At 38.3% G+C, this 26,452-nt stretch overlaps 2 protein-coding genes and 1 long non-coding RNA gene across 6 annotated transcripts in view; 1 reads left to right on the top strand and 2 right to left on the bottom strand.

Annotated features, from left to right (window-relative positions):
* The window catches only part of sh3gl2a (SH3 domain containing GRB2 like 2a, endophilin A1), a 527,445-nt gene that overhangs the window by 209,296 nt on the left and 291,697 nt on the right, over positions 1 to 26,452 (top strand). The window lies entirely within an intron of this gene.
* The window catches only part of bnc2 (basonuclin zinc finger protein 2), a 194,527-nt gene that overhangs the window by 162,358 nt on the left and 5,717 nt on the right, over positions 1 to 26,452 (bottom strand).
* Positions 19,225 to 23,325, bottom strand: LOC147846850 (uncharacterized). Its single transcript, XR_015476597.1, has 6 exons — positions 22,364 to 23,325; positions 21,975 to 22,118; positions 21,150 to 21,266; positions 21,016 to 21,057; positions 20,604 to 20,690; positions 19,225 to 20,220 (listed from the first exon to the last, which is right to left on the bottom strand). It is a non-coding gene; the product is annotated as an uncharacterized LOC147846850 (long non-coding RNA).

The following is a 26,452-nucleotide window of genomic DNA, read 5'->3' as shown; positions in this document are numbered from 1 at the left end:
GTAGTACATTCACCTCACAGCAAGAAGGTCGCTGGTTTGAGTCTTGGCTGGGGCAGATGGCATTTCTGTGTGGAGTTTGCATGTTCTCCCTGTGTTCGCGTGGGTTTCCTCTGGGTGTTAAGTTTTCCCCCAAAAAACATGTGGTATAGGTGAATTGGGTAGGCTTATATGTCCCTAGTGTATGTGTGTGAATGACTGTGTATGGATGTTTCCCAGTGATGGGTTGCAGCTGGAAGGGCATTCGCTGCATAAAACATATTCTGGATAAGTTGGCAGTTCATTGCGCGATGGCAACCCCAGCTTAATAAAGAGGCTAAGCCGAAGAAAAGAAAATGAATGAATATATGAAGAGTTCAGATGCAAAACCCTCTAAATCCATCAGACCTCTTTTCTTGTAAATGAGCATGTTCTATCAGGCTCGTATAATTAAGTTTGAAAATTTTATTTTATATGTAATGATAAGGTTATTAGCAAGTGAATAAAATACCCTTTTTTCAAAAATGTCAATTTAGACAATTCTTTGTTTTTTAACAAGGTACATTTTTTGTCAAAACCAGCTAAATCCACTTCTGCTTTTTATGCAAAAACCTCTAAATCCACCTATTGAGACAAGACAGTGTATCTAGTTGAAAATCACTAAAGATGCAATTAGAAATTCTATTACCAAACATAAAACACATTACACAAACCACCTAAAATTAAAAATACATAATCTGTCAAGTATGTGGTGATTTATTCAGCTATGATAAACCAGGGAAAAAGCAGAAGGAAAATGAAGGAATTAAATCTGTAAAGTAAGTGCATTAATCAATAACATCAAGACTGACATCAATTAAATCTTAACAATCTGTTGTCATTTCTGATATTTGGGATTTAGATTTAATGTAAGCACAGCATTGTAAACATTGTAAGCTAAACTTGGTAGATTCCAATAATGTAGGGTAAACATTGTGAAACATTAATATCTGTGCATTGTCCATTAATATAAAAAGCGTATCATATGTAGGTATTATGAAGTACTATAAATAATGTATAGTTTTATACATTATATTTATCTTTAAAAAAACAGCCTAAATTCTTGACCTTGGTCCCGTGTTTATCCGCATAGCATCCTTGTGAGATAAAAGAACGCATCTTAACTCTGTCTTTCCTGAAATGGAGTTGTCGTTTAATGTATAGTAAATCGGACTCATTCAAAGTAGCGTCGCTGCGCAAAAAATTGTTATGAATGCATGTTATACTTCCGACTGTACATTGTGTTTTCTTTTTCTTATAATGCAGTTTTTATAATGCAGAGTTTTGAGGTAAGGTACATTTTAAGTTGCCATTCACTGACAGTCGGACAGGCTCATCCAGTCCGTCTTTTAAAATCTAAATCGAAAGCAGAATAAAACGCTCTTCTCATAAACATATGATTCGATTTGCGCCTTCTGATTGGTTCTCGGGATATAGTGGCTTTTGCTGTCAAAGGCAAGTGACACTTAGCGGCTTTTGTCAACCAACTATCATTTCTGAATGCGCTGATGCTGGAATTTGGATGATTAGAAGCAAATCTAATTGTTGATGGTGTACTACTTGCCTAAATTATAAATATATATGTATGTGTGTGTGTGTGTGTGTGTGTGTCTGTGTGTGTGTACATTTTTGTACAAATTAGTGGTACAGCACAAAACAAAGTGTCACATCATTGACCAAAACAAGAAACCAAACTCTAGCAAGCTTTCAGCTCTTAATTAAATGACCTGCCAATAGTGCAATTGTACTTAGCTCATGTTCTTGAGGCATATGTCAAATTAGTACTGGCACACTCTTTACAATACAATGAGTTAAGGCACATACTTGCAAAGTCAATGCATTTGCTCTTCTGTACGCTTTCTAACACTTGTTAATATACACTGATCTAGGCAATTGAGTCACTGACAATACGGCGCCTGTCACTGAGCACAAAAGGAAGTGTGACCCTTTAAAGCCTCACAAGGGTCATTCTCAGGGTGTTTTGTTATGTGTTTCTCTTTTTCTGTAAGAGACTGGAGGTGAGTAAGCCGCATGCTATGGAACAACACACAGCAGCACAAGCAATCAGGAGGGTTCAGGAGCCTTTTTCCGCCCCTGACCTGGAAAGTGCACATCAGCACTCGCACTCAGCTGCTGCACTGTTCCGACCTTAACATGCTGACGGGGGAGTGATAGGGGAAAGGGGGGGTCCTGCTTTTTGTTTTGAATGGCAGGAAATCCCTGAGAATGTTTTCTGTACTCCTGGTGACAATCGGTAAAGGGAGAGAGAGGCAGAGTAACGCAGAGAGTGCGCAAGAGGCCAAGTTTTGCCCCTTTTGCCCTCCCCTCCTTCTTGCCCCAAGTTGTCTGGGAGAGGCAAGTAAACATGCCCTTAAACTCACAAAAGCACACACACATTCATAGCTACAGTACTCCTCCCAGATTTCTCTTTCTCCAGCAGATTTCCCGTGGTTTGCAGGAGTGGCTGTGCTGCTGTGTGCTGGGAGGATGGAATGCACAGATCTGACAAGTGGAGGTGTTGGGCAGAAACACCAGTACTGTGCACGCCAGGGGTGCCGCCCAAACCATTAACATCTCTCTATTTCATGCTAGACTTTTTTTTTTTTTTGCTTCTTTTTACCTTTATACTCATTCTCTCTTTAGTCATTCAGTGGAATTTCTTGAATCCTTCCCTTTTATTATTTGACATTTTATCTCTCTGATTTTTGTTCTTATTTTGCTGATTTGTTCTTCTTCCCCGCACGTTGTACCCCAATGTTGTGCATTTTGAGTAGAAATTAAAATTGGGTTAATGTCAAAAACCAAAGTCAGGCCGAAGTCAATGTCCAACATCAGACAGACATTGCATTTTGGTTATTTTCCATCGCAACCTAAAAACAACTAAATATCAATGTCTAATGATGTTACACCTTGACAATGTGTGGACATTACCAATATGACGTCTATCAGACATTGGATTTTGGTTGCCATACCTGATGAATAAATGTCAATATTTGACATCAATATGACTTTGGTTTAAGATGATGGCTCGACATTGGATTTTGGTCACTTTCCAACACAACCTATAAATCAACAAAATAACAATGTCACTTCACGTCATTATTGGACATCAAAATAACATTGTCCTTAGACACTGCATGGCGACCTAAATCTAACCAACTTTAATGTCTTATGACGTGTGTCTGCTGGGTTCTTTCAATTTGGCTGTAGACCTACGCTGGGTCACAGTTTTCTACCAAAATGGTTTACATTCTAAAGACGAAGCCCATTCTTGTCCAGTTCTTAAGCAAGCGAACTGAGGCCAGCTGTAAACCAGCTGAACAGCTATTACCAGAGAAAAAAAAAACATGATGCATCCTGTTTTTTTTTGCAGGCAGTGCGGCACTTTTGCTTTCTTTTCACAGTAATGAGAGTGATTTTAGCATTTTGTAGCTCTCCTATAAACTGCCAGTTCTTTCTTATGTCCTTGCTGGAAAAATAATGAAACTGAAAGCGCTGATTCACTTGCAATCATACACACCAGGTCACTCTCTCGCATACATTTTTTTTAGATATATCCAGACATGCAGAGTCATGTAAGCACAATGTTATAACATTGTTCCACTGATGACTTTCCAAGAAAAATATTATGTATATAAGTATTTGCATCAAATGAACGTAAAAAAAATCAATATCATGAAAAAAAAATCTGTTAAATATTAACATTCTGGACCTTAATTGCAGTTTAAAATTCCTTTTCAAAATAACCTTTTTTAATTTCTCTGAAACTTTCAGATTACAACAATCCAAAAAACTGTCAAGCACATACAAATTCACTTAGAAGACCCGATAAACTTGTTAAATGAAAGATTTCTTTTTATATGATCTTTCAGTTATTTTTGATGAGTGAAGGTTTAGGTGTGCGACCTTTAACACAGATAAAAGAAAAGAGAAAATTTAAAAAATTGTAATTCTTAAAATTTGGAAATTGGAATGAAATGAGGATGTGTTGAACAGACTTTTCACCTAAGAAGAAAATGGACTCACTATTTACTTACTCTTGAGTAGGTTTACTTACCTTATGAGTTTTTTGGTTCTGTTGAACACAAAAGAAGTGATTTCGAAAAAAGCTGTAACAATTGACTTTGACTTAATAATTGACCAGCTTTCTCGAAACAAAATATTCTGTCATCATTTGCTGACCCTTTTCTTGTTTCAAACCTGTTTGTACACAGCAGAAGATATTTTGAAGAAACCTGTAACTACTGATTTCCTTGGTTTTTCATTTCTCCTTTATGCAATTGTTGCAGGTTTCCAGCTTTCTTCAAAATATTACACTGTAAAAAATCCAACTTACAAATTATTAACTTTACTAATTATTAATTTACTTATAAAAACGATTTAACTGCATGTTTGGAATTGTTTGTTCAATGAAAGTAAAAAAAAATAATAATAATCTGTTGAGGAGACTTTGAACATTTAACACTGTAAACAATAAAAAATTTAGGAAACTTAAAAAATTTTAAGCAACCGGCAACAAAAAAAAAATGTTGAGTTTATTCAATGGTTGAACTTGAAGTTGTGCCAAATTATTCTGATTATTCCATGACTTCAACCACTGAGGCTTGATAAACTCTTTGCAGACAGTTGCTTTAAACCTTTAAGTTAACTCATTCATTTATTCATTTTTCTTGCCGGCTTAAACTCTTTATTAATGCGGGGTCGCCACAGTGGAATGAACCGCCAACTTATCCAGCACATTTTTACGCAGCAGATGCCCTTCCAGCCACAACCCATCTCTGGGAAACATCCACTTACACTCATTCACACCCACACTCAAGCACTACGGACAATTTAGCCTACCCAATTCACCTGTACCGCATGTCTTGGGACTGTGGGGGAGACCAGAGCACCCGGAGGGAAACCCACGGAACGCTGGGAGAACATGCTAGCTCCACACTGAAACGCCAACTGAGCCGAGGCTTAAACCAGCGACCCAGCGACCTTCTTGCTGTAAGGCGACAGCCCTACCTACTGTGCGACTACGTCGCCTATGTTAACTCAACCTTTTTATTTTTTACACTGCATCGACTGTGTTCAACAGAAAAAAGAAAGAAAGATAATCAGGTTTGAAACAAGCAAAGAGTGAGTAAATGATGACAGAATTTTTACTTTTGAGTGAACTATGCATACCCTTAATGATAAAATGTTCATGTTTAGCTGAAATAACTCTTAAAGTCTTTCTCAAATCACAAACAGACTTGTTAAGACTTTTAATTCAGCATGTTAAACATAAACGTCTGCTTGCTTCTTCAATAAGATGACTATTCTGAGGCTGACTTGATTCTTTTGATACTCCGGGTTCCATTTCATATCTCACTTCCACCTCTTCGCTATTGGTGAGTGATGCCTACTGCCAACTATAGCAGCCAGAAAGCAGGACACTTCTCTGACCACTGCCTGAAATCCGCCAGGTTGTTTTAGATTTTAGACTTTTTACAGTGAAATGAACTTTGTCACTTGTAGATTTATTCAATACTGCACGTGCCTTGCTAGAAGATGACAGGACACTGGCTCTATTAGAAAGCCACACTGTGAGATAATGAAGTGCATCTCAGGATCAGAAGCGCTCTGTGAACTCACCGTTGTTGAAACTAGCACCTCAATTACAGTTTCAAAAAATGATTTGCAACATTTAATCACAGCTATCTCCTGTAGAACTACCTTTAGAGGTGTGCTTGCGTCCGCTGGTTTCACACCAAATCATTTAGAGCTTAAAAATCGAATTAAACAATGCAGATGTTCAAATGGAAAATATGCTCACGGTATGCCCCTGCCGAGGAGGCTGAGAAGACCCTGTCCACAGTCAAATGGAGCCCCCACTGACCCTCAAATTACATTTCTCCCTTGTTATTACCACTATAAATATCACTGCACACATTTTTATGGCTCTTGTTATCGTCTGCATTATTCATTGTTCAGGACTTTTGAATTATCTTATTGTGTAAGTGCGCACGAATGCACAGTTACAACCCTCATATTTATTTACATGTGTATGGCTCGTTCGAGCGCTTGTTTTATTTCGCTTTTTTAATGAGCAACATAGTGCTGGCAGTAGAGTAGATGTGACTAAAGCCAATAAAGCTGATTGAATAAAAGCAGATGTCTGTCTGCAATTAAAGCTCTTTTTATAAAATCTGCAGCGATGGCCAATCAGCTCCGTGCCAAAGCACCCTTTGATATCACCTGCACTGGAAGATATGACAGCGCAATCCAGGAGGGACGAGGGGCCCAGAATGGAGAAGAAAAAAAGACGTGAAAGAGTACAATACGTCAAAAAACGTTCTAGAACCTTCTGCGCAAGGTGTCTGAGCTTGTAAGATGGTGTGACTAAAGCTAAGAGGGAACAGCATAGGGTGAGTCACACCACAGATGTGCCTCTGTTGACTGCAAAACGAACCAATGAAAGACATCATGTCCTACCCAGTAAACGGCATCAAAAGTGCACAGAGAGACAAGGAGGTGTTACGCGAAAATGTTGAAAGTGAGCAAAATGGCATGCGGAAAAAAAAGTCTGCAAATTATGCATATTTTACTCTGACATTCACTGCTTCCAGATGATGGGCATCAGAGCTGTCCGATGCAAGTAGTGAGGGTAACCAGCTCTCTCTCTCTCTGGGTTGTGGGCATCTGAGGCTCTAATGACGGGCTTGCATGGTTAACGCATCCTTTTAGCGCATTGCGACTCAAGTGGGTGGAAGTGAGTTAAGAGCAGGAGCAGGAGTGTAAAAGTAATTGAGTTGTAATCCTGACATATGCATTTGAGTGACAGGCAGTGCCATGTTAATGCTACAGTGACGCCAAACTCTGGCCTTTCAGAGCATCAATAAGGCCCCATTGAACACATTAGGAGGAAATAAGTGCCTCTCTTCTCACATTTGACAACTCAGCAGGGACGGGACAACAGAAGAGGACATTGTAGAAGGATATGGATAAGGGTCGATTTGTGACACTTGTGTCACCTTCAATATAATGCTACGTTCTTCAAGTAACAGATTGAATGCTATGTTCTTCAAGATGGACAGATGCAAAAACATTTATGTATATATATATATATATATATATATACATATATATATATATATATATATATATATATATATATATATATATATATATATATATATATATTGTAGTTAAGACTTTTTATGATTTTTTTTCACAGTACAGCATTTTTGTAGTTTCAAAGTGATTTTGCAACAAAAAAATATCTAAATTGTAGTTTAAATTAAATGGCTATGGTGCAATCGGGGGTGTCACAGTGGTGCAGTGGTTAGCACAATTGCCTCACAGCTGGTTCGAGCCTCGGCTTTGTCAGTTGGCATTTCTGTGTGGAGTTTGCATGTTCTCCCTCATTTATTCATTCATTTTATTTTTGGCTCAGTCCATTAATTCCATTAATTAATTAACTGGCAACTTATCCAGCACGGTTTTACGCAGCGAATGCCCTTCCAGCCACAACCCATCTCTAGGTAACATCCACACACATTCACACACACACTTACACACTACAAACAATTTAGCCAACCCAATTCACCTGTACCACATAACTTTAGACTTGTGGAGGAAACCGAAGCATCTGGAGGAAACCCACGCGAACACGGGGGGAACATGCAAACTCCACACAGAAACCCCAAATGACCCAGCCGAGGCTCGAAATAATGACCTTCTTGCTGTGAAGCGACAGCTCTACCTACCGCGCCACTGCGTCGCCCCCCAGGTGAATTGGGTAAGCTAAATTGTCCATGGTGTATGTGTGTAAATGAGTGTGTATGGGTGTTCCCAGTGATGGGTTACAGCTGGAAGGGCATTCGCTGTGTAAAACATGCTGTGGCAACCCTAGATTAATAAAGGAACTAGCTGAAAATAAAATATGAAAGAATGAATGAATAAATGAATGAATGAGTAGTGCAACCGTCAAGAGTAAATACAAGAACAATTTACATTAGAAAAAAATCATCAACTATTAAGAAATAAGTACATATTAGTACATCTTTTTAATATAATCTGAATCATTAAAAAGTTAGACTTAGGGCTCTATTTTAACGTTTTAGGCACAAAGTCCAAAGAGCATGGCACAACAGCATTAAGGGCGTGTCAGAATCTACTTTTGCTATTTTAAGGACAGAAAAATGCGCTTTGTGCCGCAGTGCATTTGCTATTTACATGGCAGACTTTGTAAGTGGAAAAACTGAAAGCTTCACAAGCATGAAAACAGATAAACAGAGTATCTGCAATGCGAGAATGAGAGAATGAGCCTCCTTACTCTTTACTTTCACTCTCTTTTGTGGATGTACGCACAGACATCCATTAACCTACATAAATAATTTTGTTTGTTAAGCGCAAAAATTAGTTTCATAACTATTTCTAAATTTAGTTCTAATTTACAGCAAACGAATGAATGAACAATAATAACAAAGTGTGGTCAAAAGTTATATCCAAATACACATGCTATGCTCCATATGGTCCAAAACCTGACAGGTGGGCAAGTCTAAGCTTGTTTTTAATAAAAAAATATAAATGTGCATATATTAAGTCATACTACTAATAATAACATTATACAAAAGCAAATTGTCATGAATAAACTGCTCTAAGCTGGTCTATTTTGCAGTCTATTTTAGTTCCTCAAATCAGCAACGTGTCAGCAATGCGCCTCAACACACCTCTCTTTTAGACCAGAATGCCTATGGGTGCACAAATGCATTTGCTATTTAAACAGCATGGTGCAAAAAGTCAAAACCACACTTGCGACGGGCTGAAACTAGCAAACAATATTTGCGTCGCACATTGCGCTGGGTGTATGATAGGGTCCATAATCTCAATGTCTATTGATAAATATATTATTTTTTATGTGTAAATTGAATGGCAGCAGTGTTGCCATAAAATAAAATTTTTTAATAATGATCTAACCATAAAAAATTTTAAGTTAACATATTAAAGGATCATGCCAATTTAAAGTACTCTATTAATTACACTTTTTTCAGGAATAGTTTTTTGTCACATTGATTAATGAAGTAACTAAACACATCTTTTGAAGTAATATCTTGTTATTCTATGTAATAACTGCATTTTAATTTATACTGTATATAATAATAGGGCTAAAAATAATGTCATGCCTTATATCCAAATCATAAGCCTAATAACCTCCATGAGCACATCTGATATTCAAACATTCTATATATTTAGAAACAAGAATAATTTTTAACCCAGAATTTAATAAACAATTAACAATTTAATAACCCAGAAATGATCAATAATTCTACAAATGCTGAACAATAGATGGATATTTCCCCCAGGTTGTTGGGTAATTCTAAAGAACACCAAGGCAAACAGTGTGTGACAGTGATGGTATTTGGGTGTCCAGTGTGTGTGTGTGTGTGTGTGTGTGTGTGTCTTTGAGAGCCAGTGTTGAGTGTCTAGAATGAGTGCGAATCTCCTTCTCCGGTGGTGTCTTTAAGAGGGGGCTGGTGCATTCCTGGTTTCTGGACTCGCTCAGGGTCACTAATCCCCTGCAGCTGTGTGTCTCTGAGCAGCACAGCCCTGTGGAATAGATTTCTCACTGCCTACAAACTAGTGATACATGTAAAACAGTCCCTGTCTCCTCCAATGCCCCCCCTCCCACCCCCCCCCCCACCAACACCATAACCAGGACCTCTAAGAGCTTCAAGAGCTTTGTCTCTTCCATTACCCGCACCCTTTACTGCTGAACAAAAAAAAAGGTTATTAGGCTAAGCTGGTTAGCTCACAAACAAGTTGATGCACAGTATATTGTTTAGCTGGGTTATAAAATTAATGGTAACACTTTATTTTGATGGTGCATTTGAATATTAGTAGACTGTCTGCTTAATATCTGTTGATACTCTGCTTCAACAGACATTTATCTGACTATAAGAAACTTTGTAAGTTCATGTCAACTTACACTAACCCTAACCCCAACCCTCACAACAAACTAACAGTCTAATGATAATCAAATGAAAATTAGTTGCCATGTAGATGCAACGTAACTTAAAATCAACAAATGGACCATCAAAATATAGTGACCAAATTAATTAGATGCTGTCAACTGATGATCATGTAAAAAATATTGCTGACAGTGTTGAGCAGCAATCGAAATGCTAAAACTGTATCACATTTTGCAGTGAGATTGTCTTAAATGGGGAATCGTTTTATTTTTTAACTTGGACAGGGACAGGGGCATCAGTTACATTATTAGTCTCATTTGGACATGTTTGCTGTTATATAACTGTATAAACAACACATTTGTAGACAAACAAAATATTTTTTTTCAAAAATGTAAGGTTTGTATGAAAGTTTGTTTTAATATAGCATGTTTTAGCAACCTTTCTTTTTTTAATCAGTTGTCAAGTTCCAAGTGTATAAATATAATGTTTATTTAATGACATGTTTATTTAATTAAGTCAATACATAATATTGCACTTGTAATAATGTACTCTATGTTTGACATATTCTTATTAACAAGAGTCAATCTGAAACAAAAACAAAAGAGAAAGACGATGGACAAAAGTGGACTGTTGGCTGGCATACTAACCCCCAACCCCCCACTATGCATTCTTGCTCAAGACATCAGATTGGGAAGATGAGGCAATAATTCAAATAGTGACAATGTCAGGTTAGGGGGCTTTTCTCAGGAATGTTTCCTTTACAGACAAGACGTGGTTAATAATGTCAGACTAGAGAGAGAGCACATTAATAAAGTGACCCGTGGTAGGAGCCCTCTGTGTTCCCTGCACCGGGCTCAGAGGTGTATCGCAGCAGCTGGTATGTGGAAGGGCAGTGAGGACACTAACCAAAACAAACCTCACACAGAGAGCCCTTCAACTAAGGGAGCACTACACAATCCCCAAAATACTCCTCCATCTTTTGTCTTTGGCACATATCAGCTCCAAAGAATATTGTTTGCTGTGCAGGGAAATTCTCTGAGTTTTGGCTCAAATACATTATCACCTTGGCTCTGGGTATCTATTTTGCAGCACAATAAAAATTGCCTACTAACACTAATTTTTATGCACAAACATAAATCTTCCAGGGTATAGGCCTATCCTCCACTCTCTCTGTTAATTTGTTAAACTTCCACATGAGAAATCACATTGGAGTTCTGAGGAATGCAAATGGAGCATTTCCTGATCTCTTCATCATGTCCTCTCCCTTTCCAAACTCTGGCCTTTGAAAAGGACCCAAAGACGCTGCCTCATCCATCGTCCTGGGGACTTCCCCTGCTAGACCTGCCAAGAGTTTCCAAAGTCGCGCCTCCAAATCGAGTCAGAGATATCCATCTGTGTAGACAGGTATGTCGCCCCCACACGCAAATGTGGATGAGATGATGCACGAATGAGATGACTCACAGTGACTCGCTTTCCTTCTCTTCCTTTTTTCCCCTTTCTCTCTCGCTCATTAGGAACCAAGAGTGCTGCTGCTGATTTGTAAACATGTTGCAATTCTGTCACCTAACTAATTCCCCAGAGGAACCAAAACAGCTCTTAGTGCCGGAACTGCAGGGAACACTACTGTACCATTAGCGTCTTTTAATTGACAGTATGTTGAGTTTTACTGCAGGGGGTTCACAGATTTCATGGGGACCTGTCTTTGATCCCACAAGATCCTCCTTGAGGAAGAAAAGTGCTTTCTCTTTTCTTCTAAATGTTCTCTCTCATCATTTCTCAGCATTGGCCTTTGAAATTCTCTTAAGACAGAAAACTATCCCGTCGTCCTGCCGAGTTGTGTCCCAGAGGAGGTAAGGAGGGAGAACAACACATGTGAGGCTCTAAGTCAAAACCTATGTCACACCCTGATCATAAGAGCTCTTTGTTTTTCTCTCACTATGGGTGTCAGTTTAAAGAGAGCTCTCACAGTCAGCAGAAATGAAAATTCCCCAAAAGAGAGCTGAGGGATTTCAGTGTCATTTGTTATGAGAAAAGAACATAATGGTATCAATGGTCGGTGTGTATATTTGGGGTTTTCAGGTGGTCTTGAAACACTTTCAGAGTGCTCATGGAGAGAGGGAACAGTATCTTGTGTCCAACATTCGAAACTCCAAGAGTACCTCTTAAATAAATATCACACACTGTATATCACACATCCAACACACATTCCACTACAGGCTCTCTTACTGTATGTGTTGCAACAAAACAGCTTCTGCAGACAAAGGCTTTCCACCCCCTAATAGTTTAGCACTCCCGCAGTAACGGTCTGCAGCGTAACACTTTTGGCTTTTCCTTACCATACGAGGCCCGTTTTACTCTCCCACCACAGACAATCATCTTTCTTTTGGCAGTGGTCTACAAAGTCTCTTCCAACTGGGACACCGCTGTTATTCCTCACTTCTTAACATATGGGCCAGGACTGAAGAAAAAGTGTGACTAAACAGGCTCATGTCTTTCTCTGACCCCCCCACCCCCATCAGCCAGGCTCTCACTACCACCACTCCCCCTATCCAGATGCATCAGTCCTCTTATCAACGCAATGTGTTTCTACTTTTCTAATCTACATAATTTATTAAGGTCAAAAAGAGAGACTGGGGAACAAAGCCATGTACAATATTATGTCTTGGCTTTATGGGTGTTGTTGAAATGAACACCATTGCCCTGAATATATCTCACACACAGCTCTCCCAACCACGAAATCTGTACTGGTACAGAAGGAAAACAGAAGGAGTGATGGATTGTTGGAAAAGTGCGGAGGTGGGGGGTCACAGGCTTTGTGTAGCTTGCAGCTCAGCTATGTAGAAGAGTACCATGGGACAGCGGTACCAAACAAGACTTAGAGGAGACCTGGGAGAGGCCTGAGTCAGAAAGAGGGACAAAAAGGGAGCAGTTGAATTACATGAGTACCCTTCATTTTTCTAAAATTCCAACATGGGTTTGAGTTATTCTACTAGAATGAACTATGAGATAACCTGAACCAATTCATGTTGAACAAGTATAGCTTGATTAAGTGACAATAATTAAGGGCATTTGAAAGTGCAGATGAGTTCTGACTCACTTGAAGAAATCATGTTTTGCCCTCAGAGTAAAGAGAATATTAAGACTTTATATTGTGCACATACCATTTCTATTAGGGCAGAAGAAATGTGTTATTAATGGGCAGGATATTTTTGCTCTAAGAAAAGGGTATTTTTCTTCTTTGAACAACAGTAGAAAACATTTTTGTCAACATATTTGTGTGGAGTTATGTGTCCAACAAATGGCAAAGTAAATGTTCCCTTTTACTGGTAAAAGCAATAGAAGATAAAATAGCTCACACACTCTCTCGAGCTCAAAAACAAGCCACTGAATATCTGCAAATTACTCTGCTTGTTGTGGAAGCCAGCCAATCAAAGGTATGCACTGAATGGACAACATCTGCAGGAACACATTTTCTGAAGGCGAGCGTTTCAGAGGAGGAGGGTCGGGAGGGGGACTTCACCCAAGAGCATGGTGGACGAGGTGGGAGAGCTGGACATTCCTGCCTGATGACAGCCGTCACAGTCACACACAGGCACAGGAATGTTCAGGGGAAGAGGCCAGGACCTGAAATGTGCCGATGGATAAGAAGAAAATGACAAGCAGAGAAAAGGAAAGAAAGAAAGAAAGAAAGAAAGAAAGAAAGAAAGAAAGAAAGAAAGAAAGAAAGAAAGAAAGAAAGAAGAGTAATGTCACTCCAGCACCGCAGTCACGGCTCAGGACTGGTATTACGGGAAAGCGACCGGATCTGTAATTACTTACCCTAACCATCCCAAACATCACCGCATTTGTACCCCTGTACCATCTTCCAGCAATCTCTGTCATATAACTGGGGGAGAGAAGATCGCCATAACAACCTCTAAAATGATCTCATGGAATGTGTCTAGTGGCACTGGAATAACCTGAATATGCGCTCCAGATGTGTTGGCTGTCACGGAAAGAGTAAACACATGTGATGGACAACGAATGACTGGATGGCCTCTCTGTCCACCCTGGGGAGTAGACAGAGGAGGGCCGTTATGGTGAAGAAATAGTGCAAGCATGAAAGAGTAAGAGAGAGAGTGAGATGGGGCAAGAGGGGAGAGAGGATGAGAGAAAGGCACCAGGCACCCTGAGGACCCGTGCAGCCTTACAGGCTGCAGGAGAGTCAGGAGCACTGGGCTTGATTGTTCCCGGCCTGTCCCTCCTCTGTGTGGCCTCCGAGGGGCTCCTGCAGCCTCAGCGAATATCCGTCTGGCACAGACCTGCGAGCTCCTGGGAGCAAACTGAAATATGAACTGCAGGAAGGCAGGATGAGGGAAAGAGAGAAAAGAGGGGTCTGGGATGTATTCGGGGGCGTCCAGATGGTGGTGGCAACTGATAGTGAACACGGATTTAAAGTGTGCACATTGAAAGTATAAAAGTATCAGCCAAGTAGAAACAGCATATTTGTGTGCACTCAAATGCATACACACTAGAGGACATCTGTTCAACTTTTAAACAACATCGGCTCTTGGGGATGGGTTATTACTCCTTGTCTGTTGGTTTAGTGGCAAAATCTTGGAACTTCTACTAAAGATGATTGGTCTGTGATACCTGGTTATGTGATACTTCCCAATATCGTTATTATAACCAGTGTTGGAGCATGTTGAATTTGTTCCAAACAGAACCACACACAGAAAGAAGGAGGGGAGCTTTAAACTCAAGCAGACTACTTTGGTTTAGCCTCTGCGGTAGATCTGCATTACGTTGAAGCATACGACAGGTACTTAAAATGTGGACAACCTAATCACTGTCTAATATGTAAATACACCTTTATAAAACTTTTTTGTGTATGTGAATGATGCGCACTCTCTGTAAATTAGATGATTGCACCTCTGGTAAAACTGACAAGACATCAGATATAGAATCCAGGTGTTACTACCCACCACCTCAGATGCCCAACTGGTTGTTTATATTTTGCAAGACTCTCTAAATGCACTTGAGTAAAACAATCCTGGAATAGACAGCCCTCATTACGACATCAATCAGTCAAGGCAAGACTTCTCTGTGAGCTATCATTAGAAAAAATTACCAAAAAAAAAATGTATCAGCTGAACAGTGACACCTCTCAAAACCTTGGCCAGAATTTGAGGCAACATGTTATGTATTCTTTGGGATAAAAGCAAACTCATGTTATTTTCAAATGTTCCATTTCAATTATAACATTCAGTTTTTGTCCTTAATTATGATAAGGCAGTATATAAATGACAGCACATTGCTCACTGTATTGTTATAAATTTTTGTTTTTGTCATCATTTTGTAATTTATTTAACAGCTTGAGCATGCATAAAATGTCCATTTAAATCAATTGTAACCGTAACTGTTCTGACATTAGTGGGTACTCAATAGATGTAAGCTTTGTCATATATCTGAGTTTTTAAGATGGAGTTAGTGAGAGAAGGGCATAAAAATGTAATTGGAACGCAGCCCAAGTCTTTCAGCAGGTGGGTGTTAACACCCGCAGTGTCTCAACTCCTTGCTGAGTTAATGGCTCTACCGACCCAAAGTCAACTTATGACATTTGGAATTATCAGAGGAAGATAGTAGTGTTGGCTTCTATTGTCTTGGCAGTAACTGAAGAACTGAGAAGATTCTGTCCTGCTGATCGTCCAGTTGTTTCTACAAGGACAAATACTGCTTAAGCTGATTTGTATGAAATATTGTGTAACTGAACAGAGACAGAATAATATGCATTTAACTTAATTCTCCTCGATGAACATTTTCATGGACAAATATGTGCAAATTCTTCAGCAAGCTCTGAATAGACAAACACACATATACTCAATGGATTTTGAGACAAAGACCCTTTGATTAAAAAAAAAGTCACAAAGCAAGAGCAACAAAAGGAAAAGCTGTTTGTGTCTGTGGAATCCTCCAGAAACACTTAAAAGTTGGAGGGCTACCATCTTGCTGTCAGGCCAGGATTGGGTTCACCCTCAATGCACCAATGCACACCTCGCTAGGTTTAATGAACTAAGTGACCAAACTGCTGACACGCTGTCAAGCCATGGCACATGAGTGAACCTCCTGATTGTCAAGGTGATCCACAGTAAACTCAAGCACAAACCTGGTCCAAGAGCTTGACAGCATCACAGCAAACTGACAAAAAGGCATAGCTTTTAAACAACAAAAAAGCACTTTAGTGCATACTGTATATAGGAACAGAAAGCCTGAGGAAAGACTGCAAAGATGCCACCACATTCTCATGTAACACACTTTTTTTTGCAATGCTGTTTAAGCCCACTTAAAGATATGTTGTTATCTGGCCAATAAAATGTAATTGGAGCTAATTATGCTGCTGATTAGCCTAATTAAAGCTTAGCTTATCCACTTAAGGATTAGGGGCTAAAGTAAGCCTGATTATAATGTGAGTGTGTTCAGAAATCATAACTGTACAATTCCCTGGTCTGCCCATGAGACAGAGTCCACATTAAGTCACATGACTGGAAAGCTGCCAGAGGCTGGAAAGAAAACCTGTAGGTGACGGGAAGATTAAATAGACTCATCCTATGCAACCTATTCACAAATTCAGAGTTGGCACTGCCACAGGGAATAATAAACACATTTGCATTGCAGACTTTCTGCAGGTAAATAACCTGCTAATTTAAACCTGAACTTTTCTGAAGCATTTTATATATGTTTTCAATGAAATGTCTTCTCTCGGATGTCCACTTGGTTTGCAATAATGTCCCTCTGGACTGTAAGGAAGTTGTTTGTGTACTGTATCATGTTTTATTGGTTGGTCTGCACTCCTCTTGTCATGTATGAATTCACAAAGGAGATCATTAGCTGGGACACAGAGACAAATGCTGGCTTGAATTCCGTGGACCACTGAATCTGAATTGTTGTTGAATGCTGTCTCCTGTTTACCAAGTCAAGCCAGTCAAGCTTCTGAGGAAGTAGCTCCTTTAATGTTACATGAACAGTAAATATAAAAAAATGTTATTTATTAATTAAAAACCAAATGCGTTAACAATGTATAGCAGATTATTTATATTTTTGTCAGATTGTGCTATTTTACTTTACAATGGTGCAAGCACAGTTCAAATGTTTTTCATTTGAGCCACTCCATTATGTGTGCTGTACAATTCATATATTTGTAGCAGTTGCGTTCCTGCTTGAGGGCACAATGACCTGTGCTGAGGAGCAGGATGACCAGCACTGATTTAATGTTCTCTCCAAGCCTGGTGGCATCTGAGCTACACTGTTGCGTCCACTGTGATATGGAAAGTTTCTAGTGTCCTTTGAAGAACTCTGGCCTAGTCCAACTACCACAGGGGGAAAGAGCTACAGTAGACAAGATCCATAAAACAAAGATTAAACTGTAAGACCTTTGATTAATTTATATATTCTAATATTTCATAATAAACCCCCCCCCCCCCCCCACACACACACACTTACAGTCTGCAATGTTTTATTTTTTGCTGCCCATTAATGAAATAGGATGAATAGATGTCCCTGTTTTCCAGGGAAATTGTTTTTTTTTGTTTTTTTTGCTATAATTGTTGCATTACAAAAATATGGTCAATATATCATTCATCTCACAACAATAATTTATACATTATTTTGCCAAAGGTTTTGGGGAGTCTGCCCTTACATGCATCTGAGTTGTAATGCCATCCCACTTGTAATCTGCTTGGTTTAATATGGAGCTGGTCCACACTTTGCAGGTATAACAGCTTCAAACTCTCTGGGAAGCCTCTCCACAAGGTTTAGGGGATGTTTATGAGAAAATTTTACCTTTCTTTAAGAAGCACATTTGTGAGGTCATACACTGATGTTAGATGAGAAGGCCTGGCTTGCAGTCTCTGCACTAAATCATCCCAAAGGTGTTTTGTCGGGTTGAGTTCAGGACTCTGTGCAGGCCAGTCAGGTTTCTCCACACCAAACTCACCCATACATGTCTTTATGAACCTTGCACTGTTCTATAATCATCTTGGAACAAGAAAGGGGACATTCTTAATCAGCATGCAGAATCTGTGTTGGATTCTGATTGGCTATTCAGCAACAAATCAGAGTGTGAGAACAATAGCTGAGTTACAAAACTAGACAAACGATTCTAGAGGCAACCGAAAGAAGCCATTAACAAATCCTTTTGCAGTGAAAAAGATACTAAACACTGCTTTGTTTATGGTTTGTATGTGTGCATCAAAAGTTCCAGTTCGCCTTTGTGCATTAAGAAAACGGATTACTGCCCCCTGGATGTGCTTCTCATTTTAGTTGTGTTCACGTGTAAGTTTTTGGTCCAGACAGGACCAGACTCCAATGCAAGGCCGATGCAACACAATTTGTTTCAGTCAGTGCTATAGTTCTTTAGCATCAGTATGCTGTGTCTTAGCCACACAGAACTCTGAGAGAGAATGTTTATAGAAAGAGTCTGCTTGCCTAAGTGCCTAATTATATAGACATGTGGCCATGGAAGTGATTAGAACCGCATAATTAAATTATTTGTTAAATTATTTTCCCAAAATGACTGGCAACATATATAATATATGTTATTAATTACTTCTTATTATTAAGATCAGTTTAATATACTAATGCAGTCTGATATCAATACCTGGAATTTCCTTGATCAGTGATCATCCACTTGAACAAATTATTTATTACTTACGTTTATTGTAACAAATGTAACTATTGTGTTTGTATATTTGGGTGATGAATGAACATACAACCCCCTTCTTTGAACTTCTGACATCACATGTCCATTTTCGCTATTACCACTTTCTTTTTCTGTTTATTGAGAGCTGTTGCAGGGCCTGTGCAAAATGTGCAATCCCACATGTCCTTCAAAAGACTATAATGGCTAAAAAGTCAAAACTGGAAGTGACATTATGTGTAACTGGATTCTATAGTCTACTCCATAATATTTTTTATTATGCAGTAGATTGCAGAATTCGGTTACACAAAGTGTAAAATACAGCTACACTGTTAGACATTTCAAAGGGTTTTTACAGTAACTTACTGGCAACACTGTTGCCAGTAAGTTACTGTATTTTAGATTTACAGTATACAACTGTAAATCCGTTTACAGCATGTTACCGTAGTGTCTAAAAATGGTTAACTACTGTAAAAACCTAAGTTAACAGTTAGCTACTGTAAACCTTTTAATTTTGTCCTAAATATTTTATAATATAATTTTATTAATATTATTTTAATACTATAGACCTAAAAAAGACACAATTACAAAATATTAACAAAATAAACACTCTTTATTTAAAACATTGGAGATGCTTAAAACAAGCTTAAAAATGTGTAAAAACATTACATTTCAATCATTCAAAATATTTTATTTTAAGAAAAAAAACATTGAAAATAACAAAGCACATTAACATACATGTACAAAACTAATTTAAGTGTCTGACCTGCATATTGTTGAGAAAAAAAAAACCAATTGTACTAAGTACTACAGACATTAAACCAGACACAATTACAAAATATTCCATTCTTTAAAACATTAATAATGCTTAAAGCATTTAAGGAAAATGTGTGAAAATTACATTAAGCAATAAAATCAACACATTAAAAATAAATAAATCAAACAAAGCACTAGAACATACATGTACAATAAAAATTTAAACTTCTGAATTGCATATTGTTGGAAAAATAAATATTTGTAACTATTAGCCGACTCAGAAACAACCCAACTTTAAAATATTACTAGTTCTGGTGTCAAATGCTCAACAAGGTCTGAATTCACATGTTCAAATGCAATTCATCTTTATTTCTATTGCACTTTTACAATGTATATCAATGATGTCAAAGCAGCTTAACATAGAAGTTCTTGTAAATTGAAGCTGCTTCAGTCCAGTTTTCAGAATTGAAGCAGTAAATGTCACTGCTGAAAGTCCAAACACTGAAGAGCAAATCCACCGATCCACCAATCGTAGCCAAGCGATCCAGTGGCGACAGTGGCATGGAAGAAACTTCACCAACTGACGAAAGTGTAGAATAAAATCCTTTGAGAGATACCAGGCTCAGTTGGGCACGACCAGTTCTCCTCTAGCCAAACTTGTGCAAGGCCGCAGTCTAGGCACCGGAGGCTTGAAAGTTCACCAGCGGGTGGTCAGGCTGGCCCATTGGATCAATGCGGAAACTCATTGATCGCGTGTGTCTTTTAGGATTCACTCCTCCATGACCACCACAGCATCTGGTCAGGATTTGGCCCAGTCCAGGATTATGAAGAACTCTGGATAAGGACAAACAGACTAACATAAGCATAGAAGATGCTTGTTTAAAAAAATAAATCATATACTGGTTAATTATTTTGAAGCATGGCAGCTAGGTTGGGGTAGTTTTCAGCTGGTACTGAGCAACTGGCTCCTGCTCATAACCTGCTCACTACCATGTTTAAAAGATAACTAACCAGAATGTCCTGTTTATTTTTTTCCTTAACAAGGTTTTACAAAAACATTGTAGCATTTGTGATGGGTTGATTAACTGCAGGAAAGATTAGATTATTTGTTTTATGTATTCCTAATAAACTAAAACTGACTGAATACTGATACAATTATTGAGAGTGTCTCACCTAATCCAAGTTCTCAGTTAGCTGGTGAAAGAAGGATAACTCACTGTTGTTCATGGTTGTCATTCTCTTCACTACTTCTCCTGCCTTCTTCTGGCTCACTCTGGTTGTTGCTGTGCATTTTGTTTCATCCTCTGGAATTATTTATACAAAAAATTGTATTATTTTATTTATTACAAAATATTTAGGCAACATGAAATGGGGAAAAAGACATTTAATACATAGACAAATGCATGTATCCCAATACTAATTATTGTATTTTGAAATGTCTGACCCATGACAGACCTCAATCTGCTCAAAAATATTATAAACAAAGATGAAAAAAAAAAAACCCTACTAAATGGTTTAATAAAAAAGGGAAAAAGATTTTTTTATTTAGCTAGCAACTAAACATGTGACACATTTTGTATTAAAAGTAACGTTACTATATTGAGAAACAAATAGATGTACAGTACTTACTGTTGTATGAGGTCCAGTTTGCACAGGCAGGCTCCCAGTATTCTATATTGAGACCATAAAAAAGCCAAAAATACAGATAAGAATACCATGCTACAATCCACAACCTCCACACAACTTTTTTTTTATTTGTTTACCTTGGTTGCTTACTGGTCTTGCTTATTTTTTAAGCATAAGGCTGTGCTGATCAAGATGTTCCTCCGAAATGCTGTTTGTTTCTTCAGACAAAACCTGCTGCTGTGCCAGTGCCATATCTAAACAGAAAAAAATATAATGGTAACAATTATGTTAAACCAAATGTCAAGAGTTGTGATAAAGAAATAATTAGCAAACAATAAATAGCAAAAACGTGGTTATTCGCATAATGCATGGTAAAATTGGTTTTATATTAGCAGATTCAGACTTCCCCCTTAATAATTTAATTTCATAAAAGTATTATTTGCAAACTCTAAATAGCGAAATCATTTTAGCAGCTAATGACTATCAAAGTACAACATGTTCACGGTCAAATAAACAGTGTTAATGTTGATTTCAAGTGATACTGGCATGCTAATTCTGATCGAATATTCAAAGTAACATGGTAAACAGTATAGAGTCTTCTAAATGAACGAATGTGCGAATATAAAACCAACTTTACCTCTATGCATATTGTATAGATTTACGTTAACGTTCTTATAGGTTACGTCGCGATGTTATTTTCTCAAGCTAACGTTATAAGTTACTCTAAACCAGAGAAAAATAAGTTCACAACATCTAATATATATAGTATAAATCAATATAAGTTAAACGTTGCACGTTAAAATGAGTTTGAGTCCAATTCAGTATAAACTTAGCTCAGTTTAGCTAACAGTTAACATTACCATTTTAAGATCGCTTCAGCCAATGTTGCCGAGCAAACAAATGCTAATAGAGGTGCTCAAATCAATGTCGAGTGTTGTCAGCACAGACAGACGCGCTTTTACCTGGATTATTTGATGGTCTTTCATTCATATTCTTCTGGGGGAAAACATTCTCTGCCGGACCGTTGTCTCGTGCTAAGTGTCCTCCAAAACTGTCTGCATACCTCTGGTTCCCTCCTAAACCAAAACCCGCTGCAACACCGGTTCCTATGTAAATAAATAAAAAGATATGACGAGAACAATGGCTAATAGTCATAAACAGTCTTATTTAAAGTATTAGTAGTGTTAATGTAATAAATTAAATAAAGGTAACATCTTAATAGATGATATATTTCTCAAATGGGCGAAATAACGCCAAGCCAGAGAAAATAATAATAGCCAACTTTATACTTTACTTTGTTCTATTCTCGTCCACAACACATTCTGTAAAATGAAACACTGCCTCAGCTTACCAGAGTAAAGTTTGTTAAATCCAGTATGTTCTTCAGGCACACTAATAAATTGTCCTCCAGAATTGCTCCAGGGTCCTCAGGCAAAATGTGGTGCAGAGTAGTCGAATCGCCGCAAGGTGGCGTTGAAGCAGTTGTGGAAAATACAGTATAATACACGAATTTTTACAAATACAGTACATCGCTGTATATGTTGTTCGATGTCACACTAAATTCCCATAATGCAACGGTAAATACAGTTATTTACCGTAAAAGGAATTTGCAGTATTACACTGGGTGAAATACAGTAAATAACTGTGTAATTTACAGAAATGTCTAACAGTGTACTTACTGTAAGTCATTGCTAAGAATCTCTACTACTCAAATACATAAACATTATCTTTTATGTTTAGTTTTTAATGAGTTGAGTTAAGTTATGAGTTTTATTTACTGTTTCCAAAAGTTGTTTTCAAAACTTTGCATTTATTAAATGCACATAAATCACACAGACAGATGTAACAACAGAACAATGGAAAAAAGTCAAATACATTTACTGTAATACAATGAATTTAATACATTTAATTTTAAATTACACTTTTAGCCAGCTCTGAAATAATGAAGTTGAATTATTTTTCAACTATCTGTATTCATTGCATTTGATAGTGAAAGAATATAGTCAAGTGTCTAAAATGGATGCGCAAAGAAGTTAATTTTTATCTACAATGGGCATTACTAGGGATAACATTTACATAAAATTAGAATGATGCAGTGGACATCAACTGAAGCATACACTCACCAGCCACTTTATTAGGTAAACTTTACTAGTGCTGGGTTGATCCTTCTTTTCCATTTAGAACTGCTTTTATCTTTTGTGGCATGGATTCAACAAGGTACTGGAAATATTCCTCAAGATTTTGGTCCATATTGACATGATAGCATCAGGCAGTTGCTGCAGATTTGTCAGCTGTACATCCATGATGCGAATCTCCCATCCCACCACATCAGAAAAGGTACTTTATTGAATTGAGGTCTGGGGACTGTGGATGCCATTTGAGTACAGTGAACTCATTGTCATGTTAAAGAAAAAAGTCTGAGATGATTTGCGCTTAATGACATGGTGCATTATCCTGCCGGAAGTGGTCATCAGCATATGGGTACACTGTGGTCATAAAGGGACGGACATGGTCAGCAACAATACTCAGGTAGGCTGTGGCATTGACACAATGCTCAATGGGTACTAATGGGTCCAAAATTTGCAAAAATTTGAAAACATCCCCCACACCATTACACTACCACCAGCAGCCTGAACAATTGATAAAAGGCAGGATGGATCCCTACCTTTATGTTGTTGATACCAAATTCTGACCCTACCATTTGAATGTGGCAGCAGAAATTGAGACTCATCAGATCAGGCAATGTTATTACAATCTTCTATTGTCCAACTTTGGTGAGCCTGTGTGAATTGCAGCCTCAGTTTCCTGTTCTTAGCTGACAGGAGAGGCACTCGGTGTGGTCTTCTCTTGCTGTAGCCCATCCGCCTCAAGGTTTGATGTGTTGCGTGATCAGAGATGCTCTTCTGGATACCTCGGTTGTAACGAGTGGTTATTTGAGTAAGTGTTGCTTTTCTATCCAGTCTGGTCATTCTCCTCAGACCTCTGGCATCAACAAGGCATTTGCGCCCACAGAACTGCCACTCACTGGATATTTTCTCTTTTCTCAGACCATTCTCTGTAAACCCTAGAGATGGTTTTGTGTGAAAATTCCAGTTGATCAGCAGTTTCTGAAATACTCAGACCAGTCTATCTGGCATCAACAACCATGCCACATTCAAAGTCACTTAAATCACCTTTCTTTCCCATTCTGATGCATGGTTTGAACAGCAGCTTATTGTCTTGACCATGTCTACATGCCTAAATGCATTGAGTTGCTGCCATGTGATTGGCTAATTAAAAATTTGCGTTAACAAGCAGTTGGACATTGTACCTAATAAAGTGGCCAGTAAGTGTGCTTTTGGCTTAATTTAGGCATTAAGCCACAATCATGAACTAATGCTCTCTGCCAGAGTACACACCAACAACATAGCAATTTATCTCACCAACTGCTAGAATTATTGGGTGGCTCCATTTATTCAAAGCTGGGAAGAGCTAATAAAACCTGCAATCTAAACATGGCATTATAGACTAGGTGGACTATGGCTGGATGGAAGATGCAAGAAGCTTTGAAGTGGGAGACTGGGGAACTCCTAGACTGCTTCAACTAAAGCCTCTCAAAGACATGCTGGATGAAAGGTACAAAGGCACAATGCAACATGCCAATATGCTCTTAACATTTAATGTAACCGGCCAGTGCAATCTGACAGATGAACATAATGTACATCTTGCAAATAAGTGTAAAAAAATGCGACAGCCAGTTGGAATGTCATTCGATGGATTCGATTCGATCCTTTGCCCAGAAAAGAGTTGTGCAGAGCTGTCTAGTGTTATTTCCCTATATCAAAAAGCAGCTGAAATGTTCATAGGCTCATAAAAGAGGACGGAACCATTAGAGTGGAACAGAGTGGCGTTTACATGTGAAAACATGAACACAAGGCTTGCTCAGACGACACCACTGAAAGGGGAAATCGTATAGGGTGTCACTTGCCAAGCTACTGTACTAACCAACCCTTCCATTAGCGAGTTATAAGCAGAAACAGAGACTACTGGCTCACTTTAGCAGCAAATAAAGCTGAGGAAAGAGGAAAGTGACTCTGCCACTCAAGATACTTTGTGTTACATGGCTAAATTATTAGGTCTTTGGAAGCATCTAATTATAAGTATTTATGACAGAGTGCTCTAGTCTGTAATAACAGCTTGGCTTGCGAGTGCCACTCTTTATGCCTCACTTCCCCTCTCTTTGAGTGTATTTGAGCTTATCTATCTACTTATTCAAGAGAAAACCCAGGTATTACAGTTCAAATCTACATATATTATTATTATTGTTAAAACCTTCCGACACCCTTTAGTTCACTTTGCTGTTTCAGTACATAAACGTTTAATAACACACATCAGCAAACCTTTTACAATAAGCGGTCTTTAAATACCCCATAAATGTTACTTAAATGTTAATGTTACATAGTTCAGTGTCCTAATCTCTAAGCTCAGAGCTACTAAATAGAATGGCTCCTTTCATAACTTTCCTCAGACATCAGCCACACAGGATTGGCCACAGGCAATCCGACTTAACCAAGGACAAACATACAGGCAGGAGAGCATTTCTGCAGACCTCCTTCATCTCTATTTGACATGTGCTGACTCTCTGCTCCATTAGGACATGAATAAAGCCTTCCATACAGAGACAGAGAGAGAGTTCTAGATTCGAGCTGTACTGTATGTTCACAGGAAGGGTACACTGACTAATCCATACTCATCCCTGCTTCTGCCCCTGAGACACAACATGCTTTATTAGTCTGCTGCCCCTCACCTGAGGCACAACCAAGAGAGATATTTGACCAAAACCACAAACCCAATAAGAGAATATCGATTAGCAGCCTTCGCTTCACTATAGCACACAGTTATATATCTATAAAGAAATTAAAAAAGTGTCTCACAGCGAGAAACATTTTGAGGATCTTCACTAGTGCCAGAGCTGTTCGCTCGTTTCCAATGGTGTTGGGTTACTGGCATGTAGGAAAGGAGGAAAATAAAGCAGGCCAGGAGAAAAGACCTAATGAAAAAATGCCGTTATTGCATTTATCCCCAAGGCTTTCCAGGTAAGATATTAGCCTTTACTGTAGTTTGAAAATGTAAGAAATAGTTTGGAAGTTAAAACTTGCTTAGCTCCATTTTAATGTTGGTAAATACGCAGGGTGTTTAATCAATGAAAGAACATAATCTAAATATCATAAATGTAAAACATAATCTTGTAGCAATTCGTAACTTTTTGATCTAGTGGCTAATTCGTATAAATTCGTACGATCTAATTCATACAATTTAGTACGATTTGCTCATCCCCCAATGACAGTTTGGTTTAGGGGTGGGGTTTGGTGCCACGCCTCCTTTTTAAAATCGTACAATTTTGTACGACTGAACTCGTACGAATTCGTACGAATTAGCCACTAAACTGGCAAAACATAAA

This window comes from Danio rerio, chromosome 1 (assembly GCF_052040795.2).
Source record: "Danio rerio strain M-AB ecotype USA chromosome 1, GRCz13ab, whole genome shotgun sequence".
Lineage (NCBI taxonomy): Eukaryota > Metazoa > Chordata > Actinopteri > Cypriniformes > Danionidae > Danio > Danio rerio.
Note: the sequence above shows the minus strand (reverse complement) of the source record. Positions and strands in the feature narration are given on the sequence as shown.